This window comes from Notamacropus eugenii, chromosome Y, assembly GCF_028372415.1.
Source record: "Notamacropus eugenii isolate mMacEug1 chromosome Y, mMacEug1.pri_v2, whole genome shotgun sequence".
NCBI classification, from domain to species: Eukaryota; Metazoa; Chordata; class Mammalia; order Diprotodontia; family Macropodidae; genus Notamacropus; species Notamacropus eugenii.
Window position 1 is genome coordinate 5,907,606 of NC_092880.1, and position 15,081 is coordinate 5,922,686.

General features: G+C 37.3%; 1 pseudogene; it reads right to left on the reverse strand.

Annotated features, from left to right (window-relative positions):
- LOC140516741 (olfactory receptor 4C6-like) overlaps window positions 1-15,081 on the reverse strand; it is a 30,735-nt pseudogene that overhangs the window by 8,006 nt on the left and 7,648 nt on the right.

The following is a 15,081-nucleotide window of genomic DNA, read 5'->3' on the forward strand; positions in this document are numbered from 1 at the left end:
ACTTAATTTTAGACTTTACCTCTGATATTCCCCCATCAATAATTTATAATTGAATAGATCTGGTATTAAGCTTAAAAACCTTTTGACTATAGGAAATTGCCACCAAGAATGGGTACATTGCAAGGACACAATATCTCCCCAACCTCATGTCAATTCCAGGCAAGATTAGATTGCCCACTTGCATTCATTCAGGCTTAAAGTCTTCCAGGTGTCAGTGGGGAAACTGAGTCAGGAGAATCCTACTTCAGCCCAGACTGAACAGTGGCTCTCCCACCCTTCCCATGAAATCACTTTTTGCAGTTCATACCAGCATCTCACCAGCTTACTGGCATGGATTAGAGGCTCACATCGCCTTTCTTGCTCCCCATACCTGGAGTTAGACTCAGAAGAACAGTCACTTAAAAGTCCCATAGCATCTAAAAATGGCAAGTTCCAATAGCTAGGTTTCAAACATGATCATAATTTCACTTTGGCAAAGGAACATCTTTTGCAGCAAGTCTTAAGTGACTTACATGCCTTTCTATACATGTACTATTTCCTGATTAACTAGCAATCATAAAATCAAATTTACCATTAAAACCTTAACTTTTCCATCAATGCCAAATTTTATGCGAGTGTACCTTCCTGCTACGGTAACGGCATAACACACCGAGAGGAACAAGTCTTATGCCTGGCCAGCAGGCTGCTTGTCCTCCTGTGGAACTCACAAGTGAAAGAATGAGGCAGGAGAACGGGTCAAGAAGCAACTACAATTTATTCAAGCAGGCACTCTGGTTATATAGTCTCTGCCAGTCAGCCCAACTAACCATGGTAACACGCACAAACAAACCCGAAACTATAGTAATGAACACAAGCCGGAACTACAGTAACAAACACAAGCAGGGGTGGGGCCATCCCTTCCAGCGCCATCTTGTTCACCCTTCTCTGCTCCAGATTCAGTTTACCTGATATTCGTCAGTGTGGCGTCCCAGATGGTGTGGTGGTCAGCACCCCTTACACCTTCCTCTAGGCAATTTAGACTGAAATTCTGTTCTCCAAACTAAAGATGTCATTGACTTATTCTCAGTAATTAATTCAGTCAATTGTTTTAATACTAATTGCTTTTACCTCACTTTGTAACATGTCCAATTTTTCTCCCCATCAGTCCCCTTACCCAGCTTTCTAATACCTTGCATTCTGATTACTCCTTCCTTGAATGTAGCCTCCCTTCTATCACATCCTACCCTTCCCTTATCCACATCTTCTCTCTTTTCTTGTAAGGCAAGATAAATTTCTATACTCCATTCCCTGTAGTTCTTATTTCCCTATTATATGCAATAAAAATTCTCAACATTCGTTTCTAATACTTTGAATTCCAACTTTTCTCCCTCCTCCGCCCTCCCCAGCCCCACTTATAAGGGAAGCAATTCAATACAGACGAAATATACTTTCTTTTGCAAAAGACTTCCATAATCATGTTGGGTAATAATAATTATATTGCCCTCTGTCCTACTCTGTTCTCTCTTATTTTTTCCCCTACAATTTACCTTGTCCCTTCTCCAAAGTGCTTATTTCTAGTGACTCAATTCTCCCATTTGCCCTCCCTTCTAACATTCCCTTCACTCCACTTGTCGCTATCTCTCCTATTTTCCTGTGGTGTGATATAAATTTTCATATCAAATTTAGTGAGGATATTATTCCCTCCTTCAGCCACATGTGGGGAGAGTAGCTTCATTTTTCCCCTCTCCCATTCTCCCTTTTCTCCTCCATTGAATAAGATTTTTCTTATACCTTTTATGAATTATGGCCTGCCCCACTCCATTTCTCCATTTCTCTTCCAGGAATTTTCCTTCTTTACCCCTTAATTTTTATTTTATATTTTTTGGGTGGCTATCATCTCTTGTGATGTAACACACCCTGTACTCTTTATTTATGTGTGTGTGTGTGTGTGTGTGTGTACATGTACAATCTCTCCATCTACCCAAATACTGAGAAAAGATTCAAGAGTTATAAATATTTTCTTTCCATGTAGTAATGTGAACAGTTCAGGTTTAGAGAGTCTTTTATGATTTTTCTTTCCTGTTTACCTTTTCATACTTCTGTTGATTCTTGTCTTGGGAAGTCAAATTTTTCTATGCAGATCTGGTCTTTTCCTCAATATGAATGATTGAAAGTCGTCTATATCATTCAATGACCACTTATTGCCTTGAAATATTACACTCGGGGGGGGGGCAGCGCCAAGATGGTGGAGTAGAAAGACACACATACGCTACCTCTGAACACACTGCCCATAAAATACCTGTAAAAAAAAAAAAGAACCACCGGCGAATTCCGGAGCAGCAAAAGCCACAGAATGGAGCGGACGAGATTTCTGCTCCAGAGAGCCTGAAAACATCTAGCAAAAGGTCCCTTGCACCACAGACCCGAAGCAGAGTCCAACCCTGCCTTGGTAGCGCACCGCCGAAAGGAGCAGATCCGAGCAGGCTTCAGGGACAGAATCTTCAGCAGCCACACGAGCCCCTCCACCCACAGGTGACAAGGGTCGGTGAGAGGGTCTCTTTGGCGAGTCGAGAGGGGAGTGGGGTGCCCCCATAACTCAGGCCCCCTCGGGAGGCAGCAGTGGAGGAGGGAGCAGACCAGGACTCCCCAAGCAGGCAGAAGCCCAGATCCATTGTTGAAGGTCGCTGCAGAACCCCCCTGAGGGAACAGAGCCCGTGAGGCGGCCCTGCCCTGACCTGAGCACCTGAACTTAAGCTCACACTGAACAGCAGCCCTGCCCCAGCCCAAAGCCCTGAGGCTGGAAAGCAGCATTTGAATCTCAGACACCAAGTGCTGGCTGGGCGGACCTGGAGGCGAGGTGGGGGTGGAGAGGACACTCAGAAGTCAAGTCACTGGCTGGTAAAATGCCCAGAAAAGGGAAAAAAAATAAGACTATAGAAGGTTACTTTCTTGGTGAACAGGCATTTCCTCCCTTCCTTTCTGATGAGGAAGAACAATGCTTACCATCAGGGAAAAACGCAGAAGTCAAGGCTTCTGTATCCCAGCCCACCCAATGGGCTCAGGCCATGGAAGAGCTCAAAAAGGATTTTGAAAATCAAGTTAGAGAGGTGAAGGAAAAATTGGGAAGAGAATTGAGTGACATGCAAGCAAAGCATGAAAAACAAGTAAACACCCTGCTAAAGAAGACCCCAAAAAATGCTGAAGAAAATAACACCTTGAAAAATAGCCTAACTCAATTGGCAAAAGAGGTTCCAAAAACCAATGAGGAGAAGAATGCTTTCCAAAGCAGAATTAGCCACATGGAAAAGGAGATTCAAAAGCTCACTGAAGAAAATAGTACTTTCAAAATTAGAATGGAACAGGTGGAGGCTAATGACTTTATGAGAAACCAAGAAATCACAAAACAAAACCAAAAGAATGAAAAAATGGAAGATAATGTGAAATATCTCGTTGGAAAAACAACTGACATGGAAAATAGATCCAGGAGAGACAATTTAAAAATTATGGGCCTACCTGAAAGCCATGATGAAAAAAAGAGCCTAGACATCATCTTTCATGAAATTATAAAGCAAAACTGCCCTGAGATTCTAGAACCAGAGGGCAAAATAAGTCTTCAGGGAATCCACAGATCACCACCTGAAAGAGATCCAAAAAGAGAAACTCCTAGGAACATTGTGGCCAAATTCCAGAGTTCCCAGGTCAAGGAGAAAATATTGCAAGCAGCTAGAAAGAAACAATTCAAGTGTTGTGGAAATACAATCAGGATAACACAAGATCTAGCAGCTTCCACATTAAGGGATTGAAGGGCGTGGAATAGAATATTCCAGAAGTCAAAGGAACTATGACCAAAACCAAGAATCACCTACCCAGCAAAACTGAGTATAATACTTCAGGGGAAAAATTGGTCTTTCAATGAAATAGAGGACTTTCAAGCATTCTTGATGAAAAGACTAGAGCTGAAAAGAAAATTTGACTTTCAAACACAAGAATGAAGAGAAGCATGAAAAAGTAAATAGCAAAGAGAAGTCATAAGGGACTTTACTAAAGTTGAACTGTTTACATTCCTACATGGAAAGACAATATTTGTAACTCTTGAGACTATTCAGTATCTGGGTACTGGGTGGGATTACACACACAGACATGCACACGCACACACACATAGAGACAGAGTGCACAGAGTGAATTGAAGAGCATGGGATCATATCTTAAACAAATGAAATCAAGCAGTGAGAGAGAAATATATTGGGAGGAGAAAGGGAGAAATTGAATGGGGCAAATTATCTCTCATAAAAGAGGCAAGCAAAAGACTTATTAGTGGAGGGATAAAGAGGGGAGGTGAGAGAAAAATATGAAGTTTACTCTCATCACATTCCACTAAAGGAAGGAATAAAATGCACACTCATTTTGGTATGAAAACCTATCTTACAATACAGGAAAGTGGGGGATAAGGGGCTAAGCAGGGTGGGGGGGATGATGGAAGGGAGGGCATGGGGAGGAGGGAGCAATTTTAGGTCAACTCTCATGGGGAGGGTCAGGATCAAAGGGGAGGAGGGAGCAATTTGAGGTCAACTCTCATGGGGAGGGTCAGGATCAAAAGAGAGAACAGAAGTAATGGGGGACAGGATAGGATGGAGGGAAATATAATTAGTTCTTACTATTATGGCAGTCATTTGCAAAATTACCCAGATTTGGCCTATATTGAATTGCTTGCCTTCCAAAGGGAAGGGGTGGGGAGGGAGGGAGGGCAGATTAGCAGACAGGGGCAATTAGAACGCTCGGTGTTTTGAGGTGGAGGGAGGGTACAAAAGGGGAGAAAATTTGGAACCCAAAATTTTGTGAAAATGAATGTTAAAAGTTAAATAAATTAAATTTTTAAAAAAGAAATATTATACTCAGATTTGTTGGGTAGGTGATTCTTGGTTTTAATCTCCATTCCTTTGACCTCTGAAATATCCCATTCCAAGCCCTTCGATCCCTTAGTGTTGAAACTGCCAGATCCTGTGTTATCCTGATGGTATTTCCATAATACTGAAATTTCTTCTTTCTAGCTGCTGACAGTATTTTCTCCTTCATCCGGGAACTCTGAAATTTGGCCACAGCATTCCTAGGAGTTTCTCTGTTTGTCTCTCTTTCAGGAGGTGATGGGTGAATTCTTTCAATATTTAATTTGCCTTCTGGTTCTAGAACATGAGGAAAGTTTACCTTGATAATTTCCTGGAAGATAATGTCTAGGCTCTCTTTTTTTGATCATGGCTTTCAGGTATTCCCATAATTGTTAAATTATTACTCCTGGATCTATTTTCCAGGTCAGTTGTTTTTCCAGTGAGATGTTTCACGTTATCTTCTATTTTTTTCAAATTTTTGGTTTTGTTTACTGCTTGGTTTAACTCAAAGCCATTCATTTCCCTGAACTCAATTCTCTTTTTCAAAGAATTACTTTGTTCAGTGAGCTTTTGAACCTTCTTCTCCATTTGGATAATTCTGCTTTTTAGAACCTCCTTGTCTTCATTGGCTTTTTGAACCTCTTTTTCCAATTGAGTTAGCCTCTTTATAAAGCTGTTATTTTCCTCAGCATTTTTTTTGTTCTCTTTTAGTAATCAGGTAACTTGTTTTTTAAGGTCTTCTATTGCCTGAGCCCACTTTAAGTTCCCTTTGGAGGCCCTGGAGGCAGAGGCCTTGACTTCCTTTGACACCATGCCTTGTTCTTCCTCTTCCGAAAGGATGGGAGGAAACATCTGCTCCCCCAGAAAGTAACCTCCTATGGTCTTATTTTTTCCCCTTTTGGGACATTTTCCCAGCCAGTTAATTGACTTCTGAGTTTCCTCTCCACAACCACCTTGCCTCCAGTTCTTCCAAGGCAACACTGGGGGCTGAGATTCAGATGAGCTGCTCCAAAGCCTCAGGGGTTTTAGGCGGGGGCAGGGTTGCTATTCAGTGTGAGATTAAGATCAGCAACTCACTTGGGGGCAGGGCCATCCCCAGGGTTCAGTTCCCTCATGGGCTTTACATGAGACCTTCAACAATGGATGCGGGCTACTGCCTGCTTTGGGAACCACGTCCCCTGCTGCCTCTACTGCTGTCTCCTGAGGTGGCCTGAGTTTTGGGAACACCTCACTCCTCTCTCGGCCAGCCGAAAAGACCCTGTCACTGACCATTGCCACTTATGGGTTGAGGAATCTGCTTTGCCGTTGGAGATTCTGTCCCTGAAGCCTGTTCAGATCTGCTCCTTTTGGTGTGGAGTGGCCAAGGCATGACTGAGCTCTGCTCCGTGTCTGGTGGGTGACCTTTCCCGTTGGTCTTTCAGGTCTCTCTGGGATAGAAATCTCCTGCACTCCATTGTTTTGTCGCTTCTGCTGCTCTAGAATATGTTGAAAGTTCTTCTTTACAGGTATTTTATGGGCTGTGTGGTAAGAACTAGCATACGTGAGTCTTTCTACTCCATAATCTTTGCAACTCCCCCCACATATTTTTACATTAGTCATATTGTATAGAAGAATTAGAAGGAATTTGGCCAACCATGAGAAATAAAAAAGGAGAGCAAATAATATGCTGCGATTTCTGTTCATACTCCATATTTCTCTCTCTGGGTGTGGATAAGATTTTGTATCATGACTCTTTTGGAGTTGTTTTAAGTCCTTGGATTGCTGAGAAGAGCTTTGTCTATCAAAATCAGTCATCGCACCTATTTACCATGTAAATTTTTCTCCTGCTTCTACTCACTTCACTCAGCATCAGTTCCTATAAATATTTCCAGATTGTTTTTTTTCTCTGATGTTCTTGCTCATCATTCCTATAGCAGACAATAGTATTCCATTACATTCCTATAGCACAGTTTGTCCAGCCATTCCCCAATTGATGCTCATGTCCTCAATTTCCAGTTCCTGGCTTCCACAAAAATATCTGCTATAAATATTCCCAGCAGTTTTTGTCAAATCATGAATTCTTTTCACAAAAGTTGAGGTCTTTGGGTTTATCAAAATGTAGATTACCACAATCATTGACTACAGTCTTGTGTTCCTAATGCATTCTACTGATCCACCATTCTATTTCTTAGCCAATACCAAGTGGTTTGGATGAATGCTGCTTTGCAATACAATTTAAGATCTTGGATGGCTAGGTCACCTTCCCTAGCATTTCTTTTATTAATTTTTTTGATACTCTGGACATTTTTTTTTCTTTCAGATGAATTTTGTTATTGTTGTTTTTAGCTCTGTAAAGTATTTCTTGTTAGTTTTATTGGTATGATATTGAATAAATAAATTGATTTAGGCAGAATTATCATGTTTATTATATTAGGTTGTCCTACCCAAAGGAATCTTGTGTTTTTCCAGTTATTTAGATCTGACTTTATTTTTGTGAAAAGTGTTTTGTAATAGTATTAATATAGTTTCTGGGTTTCTTTTGTCTGGAATCTATCCAAATATTTTATAATATGCACAGTAACTTTAAGAGAAATTTCTATTTCTATCTGTTGCTGTTGGGCATTGTTATACTATATATGTACATGTGTACGTATATATGTAAGTATGTATGTATATATATATATATGTGTGTGTGTGTGTGTGTGTGTATGTGTATATGTAATATAAAATGTGTTTTTAAGATTGCTGTTAGCAATTGGGTAGCCCATAGAAAGATTGTGATACACCTGAGCATAACATAATTTTAAAAGGTGAAGCTGTTTAGGAACAGCTAAAAGGAATAATTCTCTTGACTTCTGAACATTCTCGTCACACCCACTTTGCCTCCAGATCTGCCCAGCCAGCGCTTGGGGTCTGAGATTCAAATGCTGCTTCCCAGCCTCAGGGCTTTGGTGGAGGCGGGGCTGCTATTCAGTATGAGATTAAGTTCAGGTGCTCAGGTGGGGGCAGGGCCACCTCACGGGGCTCAGTTCCCTCAGGGGGTTTATGTAGAGAACTTCAACAATGGATCTGGGCTCCTGCCTGCTTGGGGAGCCTCAGTCTGCTCCTGCCTCTGCTGCTGCCTCCCGAGGGGGCCTGAGTTATGGGGGCACCCCACTCCCCTCTCAGCAAGCCAAGAAGTCCCTCTCACCAACCTTTGGGGTCCGTGGGTGGAGGGACCCACGCTGCTGCTGGAAATTCCGTCCCTGAAGCTTGCTTGGATCTGCTCCTCTTAGTGCAGTACGGCCAAGGCAGGGCTGGGCTTGGCTCTGGTTCTGCAGCGTGACAGACCTTTCGTTGGTTTTTCAGGGCTCTCTGAAACAGAAATCTCGTCTGCTCTGTTGTTCTGTGGCTTCTGCTGCTTCAGAATTTGTTGGGAGTTCTTTTTTACAGATATTTTATGGGCTGTGGGTTCAGAGCTAGCGTATGTGTGTCTTTCTACTGCGCCATCTTGGCTCTGCCCCCAAATAATTCTCTTGTACAAATGAGGTGTGAGAGGAAGAACTGACAGGAACAGAAGGGGCAGGAGGCAGTTCTGCAAATCAGCTTTCATCAGGATTGAGTTAAAGAGGGAGCAAGTCATGTATTTTTAGAGGAGTATAAAAGTTATCTAAATTCAGAAGGAAATATAAAGCTAAGGGAATAAGAAGGTGGAGAGGATAAGTAAGGGATGTCTAAAGAAGAATGTAAGGGATTAGGTTAAAGGTATGTTAGAAAGATTTAAGATTAATAGGAATGGAAGGTGAAGGAACAGATGCTTGCAAGGGGGATTGTTAAGTAATGAGAGGGCAAGGAAGTGGATTCAAGTACAGGAGTCAGAAGAGATAGGAAATAAGAGATACACACAAACATAAAACAAAATTCAAGAGAAGAATTTGTAAAGGGAATAAGAGCAATATTGGTAATCATGATCTGGGACAAAGTTAACTTTAGAATAGATTTAAACAAAAGAGAAAATAGGGAAATTATACTGTCACCCATATCTCTCAATGGTGTTTTGGGCTGTTTAAAGCAACTGTACAGAATAAGATGGAAATATTGCTGTGGCATAGGAAACGACTAGTTGGTGAAGGTGGAAAAATATGGAAAGACTTGGTCTTGTGAAGGAAGAGATCATTGACACTCAGAGAAACAAAGGACAAATAAGCAAAGAATAGTCTTACACAGATGCACTTGAAGGTATATGATATATATGATTATGATTATTGATTTCCAAGTTTCCAATTCCATACTAAAATTCTAATTCAAAATTCCAATTTCAAATTCCAATTCAAAATTCCAATTCTAAATTCTACTTCCAAATTCCAGTTCCAAATTCCAACTCCACATTCCAATTCTAAATCCCAGTTCCAAATTCCAATTCTGAACACTTCTTATAAATTCCAAATTCCTATTCCAAATTTCACATTTCAATTCCATACTAAAATTCCAATCCCAAATTCCAATTCTATGTTACTAATCCAAATTCTACTTTTAAATTCCTACGGTAAACTCATGTTTCAAATTCCAATTCCATGCTCAAAATTCAAGACCAAATTAAAACTGAAATTCCACTTCCAAATTCCTCCTCCATAGTGTACTTCCAAATTCCAATTTCAAACTCCTTTTTCAAACTCTAACTCCAAAACTCATGTTTCTATTCCGAATTTCACATTTCAATTAAATACTAAAGTTCTAATTCCAAATTTTGATTGAAATTCCACTTCCAAATTCCTCTTTCATCATCTACGTCCAAATTCCAATTCCGAATTCCAGTTCCAATGTCTAATTCCAAATTCCAAGTTGTTTTGTGATTTTTAGGGGTTTGGATTCGTTCCTGTAAATAGCACTCCCACATTGCTTTAAAAATGAAGGTAGTTTAATTATAGACTGTCTATAATTACATCCAATACAACAGATAATACACAATAAGCACAGAGTAATAAGTATAATAATAATCAGTATAGCAGAAAAAGAAGAAGAAAAAGAAAACATCACCAATTCGAGGAGCACCAATACCTGAATGACATCAGCTGGGGAATCCCGGGATACAGCGTTCAGGGTCCGAATTGGGAGCACAAGAGTCCCAGGCAGAGCGTCCTCTCCATGGGTGAGATTACGAGGACTTGCACTAAGAGAGGGGAGTTTATAGGGACCTAGACAAAGAAGGCTTTTTGCCAACAGCTCCACACACTGTTCCAAGCTGGTCAGGCACATGGCCATGGGAATGCAGGTTTTGTCCATCAAGGAGATATCATACGGGGGCCACAAGATATAAGTTAATTAATTATATACTGGGAGGACTAGCCAGATCCTCCAAGTATTATCTATGTGTTCCTGGAGTGGCTAGTTCCCAAAACATTAAGGCATGGCCAACTCGCGCATGTTATGTTCCTTGAGAGGTCACCAAAAGCACAGAGTGAACTTACTTTATTCAAGGGATATGAAATATTCCTTCACAAGTCTAAATTCCACTTCCAAATTCCAATTTTAAATTTCTGTTCCAAATTCCAATTCCTAATTCTAATTCTGAATTACTATTCCAAATTCCAATTCCATATTCCAATTCTGAATTACTATTCCAAATTCCAATTCTAAATTCCAATTAGAAATTTCACATTCCAATTCCATGCTAAAATTCTAATTTGAAATTCAAGTTCCAAATTCGAATTCCAAATCCCACTTCTAAATTCCACATCCAAATTTCCCTTTCATAGTCTAATTCTAAATTCCAATTGTAAACTACTATTTCAAAATCTAATCCCAAAATCCATGTTCTTTTTCCAAATTTCTCATTCCAATTCCATAATAAAATTCTCATTCCAAATTCCAATTCTAAAATCTTATCACAAACTTTTCAAACTCATATTCTGAATTGCTGTTCCAACTTCCAATTCCATACTCAAATTTCAATTCCACCTTCACATACTAACTTATTATTTCAATCTATGGTTTCAAATCCCAAGAGAGATTTGATGTTCCAAATTCTAATTTCATACTCAAATTGGAATTTAAATTCAAATTCAAATTCCTCTTCCAAATTCCTTTTCTGTACTATAATTTTAAATTCCAATTCCAAATTCCAGTTCCAAATTCCAAAATTAAATTCCAAATTTCACTTCTGATTCCTATTCCAAATTCCAGTTCCACAATCCAATTCTGAATTCTTATTCCTAATTCTATTTCCATATTCCTATTCCAAATTTCACATTGGAACTCCTTACTAAGATCCCAAAAGCAAATCACAATTCTAACCTTTTAATTCAAATTCCACTTTCAAATTCCAATTGTAAATTCATGTTCTAAATTCTAATTCCAAACTCCAATATAAAATTCTAATTGCAACATCCATATTCCTCTTCCAAATTTCACATTCCAATTAAATACTAAAAACTAATTCCAACATTTAAATCTAAAATTTTATCCTAAATCTTAATTTCAAATTCCTACTCTAAATTCATGTTGCAAATTCCAATTCTATACTCAAATTTCTTTAAAAATTCAAATTCTAACTTATTATTGCAAATTCTACTCTCAAATTCCAAGTGTAAATTCAAGTTCCAAATGCCAAATCCATACTCAAATTTCAATTCCAAATTAAAATTGAAATTCAGCTTATAAATGGCTCTACCATCATCTACTTCCAAACTCCAATTCTAAATTCCAATTCCAAATTCCAGTTCCAAACTCGAATTCCAAATTCCAATTCTAAATTCCACTTCAAAGTTCCAATTTTAAATTTCAATTCCAAATTCCAGTTTCAAATACCAATTTCAAATTCCAATTCTGAATTTTTATTCCAAATTTTAATTCCAACATCCTACTAGAAATTTCACATTCCAATTTCATGTTAAAATTCTAATTTGAATTTCTAATTCCAAATTCCCACACCAAATTCCAATTCTAAATTACAGTTACACATTCCAATTCTAAATTCCAATTCAAAATTCCAATCCTGAATTCTTATTCCAAATTATCAATACAAATTCTTATTCCAAATTTCATATTTCAATTCCATACTAATATTCCAATTCAAAATAGCAGTTCTATCTTATTAATCCAAATTCTTCTTTCAAATGCAGATTGTAAATTCATGTTTCATATTCCAATTCTATACTCAAATTTCAATACCAAATTAAAACTGAATTTCCACTTCCAAATTCCTCTTCCAAAGTCTAATTACAAATTCTAATTTCAAACTCCAATTTCAAACTCTAATTCCAAAAGTCATGTTCTTCTTTCAAATTTCACATTCCAATTAAATACGAAAATTCCAATTCCAAATTTTAAATGTAAAATTTTATACCAAATTCTATTTTCAAATTCTTAGTCTAAATTCATGTTGCAAATTCCAATTCCATACTCAAATTTCATTTCAAATTCAAATTCTAACTTTTTATTGGAAATTCTACTCTCACATTACAAATGCAAATTCAAGTTCCAAATACCAAATCCATACTCAAAATTCAATTCCAAATTCAAATTCTAACCTATTATTCTAAATTTTACTTTCAAATTTCAAGTACAAATTCATGTTCCAAATTCAAATTCCATGCCCAAATTTCAATTCCAAATTAAAATAGAAATTCTACTTCCAAGTTTCTCTTTCATCATCTGCTTCCAAATTCCAATTCTTAATTCCACTTCCAAATTCCAGTTCCAAATTCCAATTCAAAATTCCAATTTTATATTCCAATTCAAAATTCCCGTTCCAGATTCCAATTGTGAATTCCTATTCCAAATTCTAATTCCAAATTCCTATTCGAAATTTCACATTCCAATTCCAAATGAAAATTCTAATTCGAAATTGCAATTATAAATTACAATTTCAAATTCAAGTTCCAAATTCCAATTCTACATTCCACTTCAAATTCATCTTCCATAGTCTAATCTCAAATTCCAATTCTGAAATCTTATGCCAAACTCTAATTTCAAATTCCTAGTGTAAATTCATGTTCCAAATTCCATTACCATACTCACATTTCAATTCGAAATTCACATAGTAACTTTTTATTCCAAACTGTACTTTCAAACCCCAAGTGAAAATTCATGTGCCACATTCCAGTTTCATACTCCAATTTGAATTCTAATTTAAAATGAAAACTCCTCTTCCAAATTCCTCTTATATACTCTAATTTTAAATTCCAATTCCAACTTCCAGTTATGTTGGAGTCCTTTCACCTAGGAACTCCTTGGGCAGAGGGTCTTGACCAGCAAGACCTTCTGTTCTCAGAAGCAATGAATGTGGAGGGAGGCAGGATGTAAGGCAACTCCGTTTATTCAACTGAGAATCAGGGTATTTAAGGGCTGTAACCACAATCATGTGCAGGATGAGCTCATCCCATTACTTCACCATCTCATCACTTACCCACTTCCTTGCACCCGAAGCAAGTAACGAAGCTTATCTTGTTCCTGAAGTTAGTTTCTGAGTTCCCAGACCCAACTGCAACTTTTCTGCAAAGAACATCAGTATCTGCGGGAACATCAGGTTCCAGGGTCATGGAGAACTTCTGCCAGGGTTTGAATGAGCACAAGTCCTACGGGAACAGGCTTTGCCACAGATATGGCCTTGATCACAGGACCCGAACTCCTCTGTGCCTTCTACACAGTTCCAAATTCCAAAATCAAATTCCAATGCCAAATTTCAGCTCCAATTTCCTATACCAAATTCCAGTTCCACAATCCAATTCTGAATTCTTATTCGAAATTCTCTTACCATACTCCTTCCAATTTGCAATTCCTTACTAAAATCACAAGTCCAAATTCTAATTCTAACCTTTTAATTCAAATTCTCCTTTCACCTTCCAGCTGAAAATTCATGTTCCAAATTCCAATTCCAAACTCCGATTTCAAACTTTAATTCCAAAAGCCCTGTTCTTGCAAATTTGACATTCCAATTAAATACTAAAATTCTAATTCCAACATTTAAATCTAAAATTTTATGCCAAGTTCTAATTTCAAATTCCTAGTCTAAATTCATGTTGCAAATTCCAATTCTATACTCAAATTTAACTCCAAATTCAAATTTCAAAATATTATTGCAAATTCTACTCTCAAATTCCAAGTGTAAATTCAAGCTCAAAATGCCAAATCCATACTGAAATTTCAATTCCAAATTCAAATTCTAATTTGTTAATCCAAATTCTAATTTCAAATTAGAAGTGTAAATTCATGTTCCAACTTCATAATCCATACCTAAATTTCAAATCCAAATTAAAATTAAAATTCCACTTCCAAATGCCTCTTCCATCATCTACTTCCAAACTCCAATTCTAAATTCCAATTTCAAATGCCAGTTCCAAATTCCAATTCCAAATTTCAATTTTAAATTCCTGTTCCAAATTCAAATTCCAAATTCTAATTCTATCTTACTAATCCAAATTCTACTTTAAAATTTCAATTGTAAATTCATGTTTCAAATTCCAATTCTACACTCAAATTTCAATACCAAGTTAAAACTGAAATTCCACTTCCAATTCCTCTTCCATAGTTCAATTCCAAATTCCAATTCCAAACTCCTATTTCAACCTTTCATTCCAAAATCCATGTTCCTACTCCAAATTTCACATTCCAATTAAATGCTAAGATTCCAATTCCAAATTTTAATTCTGAAATCTTATCCCAAATTTTAATTTCAAATTCCTAGTCTAAACTCATGTTGCAAATTCCAATTCCTTGTCAAAATTTTAATTTCAAATTCAAATGCTTAATTATTTTTGCAAATTCTACTCTCAAATTCCAAGTGTAAATTCAAGTTGCAAATTACAAGAAAATATTCAAATTTGAATTCCAAATTCAAATTCTAACTCATAATTCCAAATTCTACTTTAAAATTTCAAGAGTAAATTCATGTTGCAAATTGAAATTCCATGCTCAAATTTCAGCACCAAATTAAAATTGAAAATCCACTTCCAAATTCCTCTTTCAACATCAACTTCCAAATTCTAATTCTAAATTCCAATTCCAAATTCAAGTTCTAAATTCGAATCCAAATTCCACTTCTCAATTCCACTTCCAAATTCTCTTTCCGAAGTCAAATCCCAAATTCTAATTCTAAACTTCAATTTCAAACTCTAACCCCCAAATCCATGTTCCTTTCCCAAAATTTTCATTACAATTCCATAATAAAATTCTCATTCCAAGTTCAAAATCTAAAATCTTAACACCAAATCTAATTTCACACTACTAGTCTAAATTCATGTCCCAAGTTCTAATTCCATAC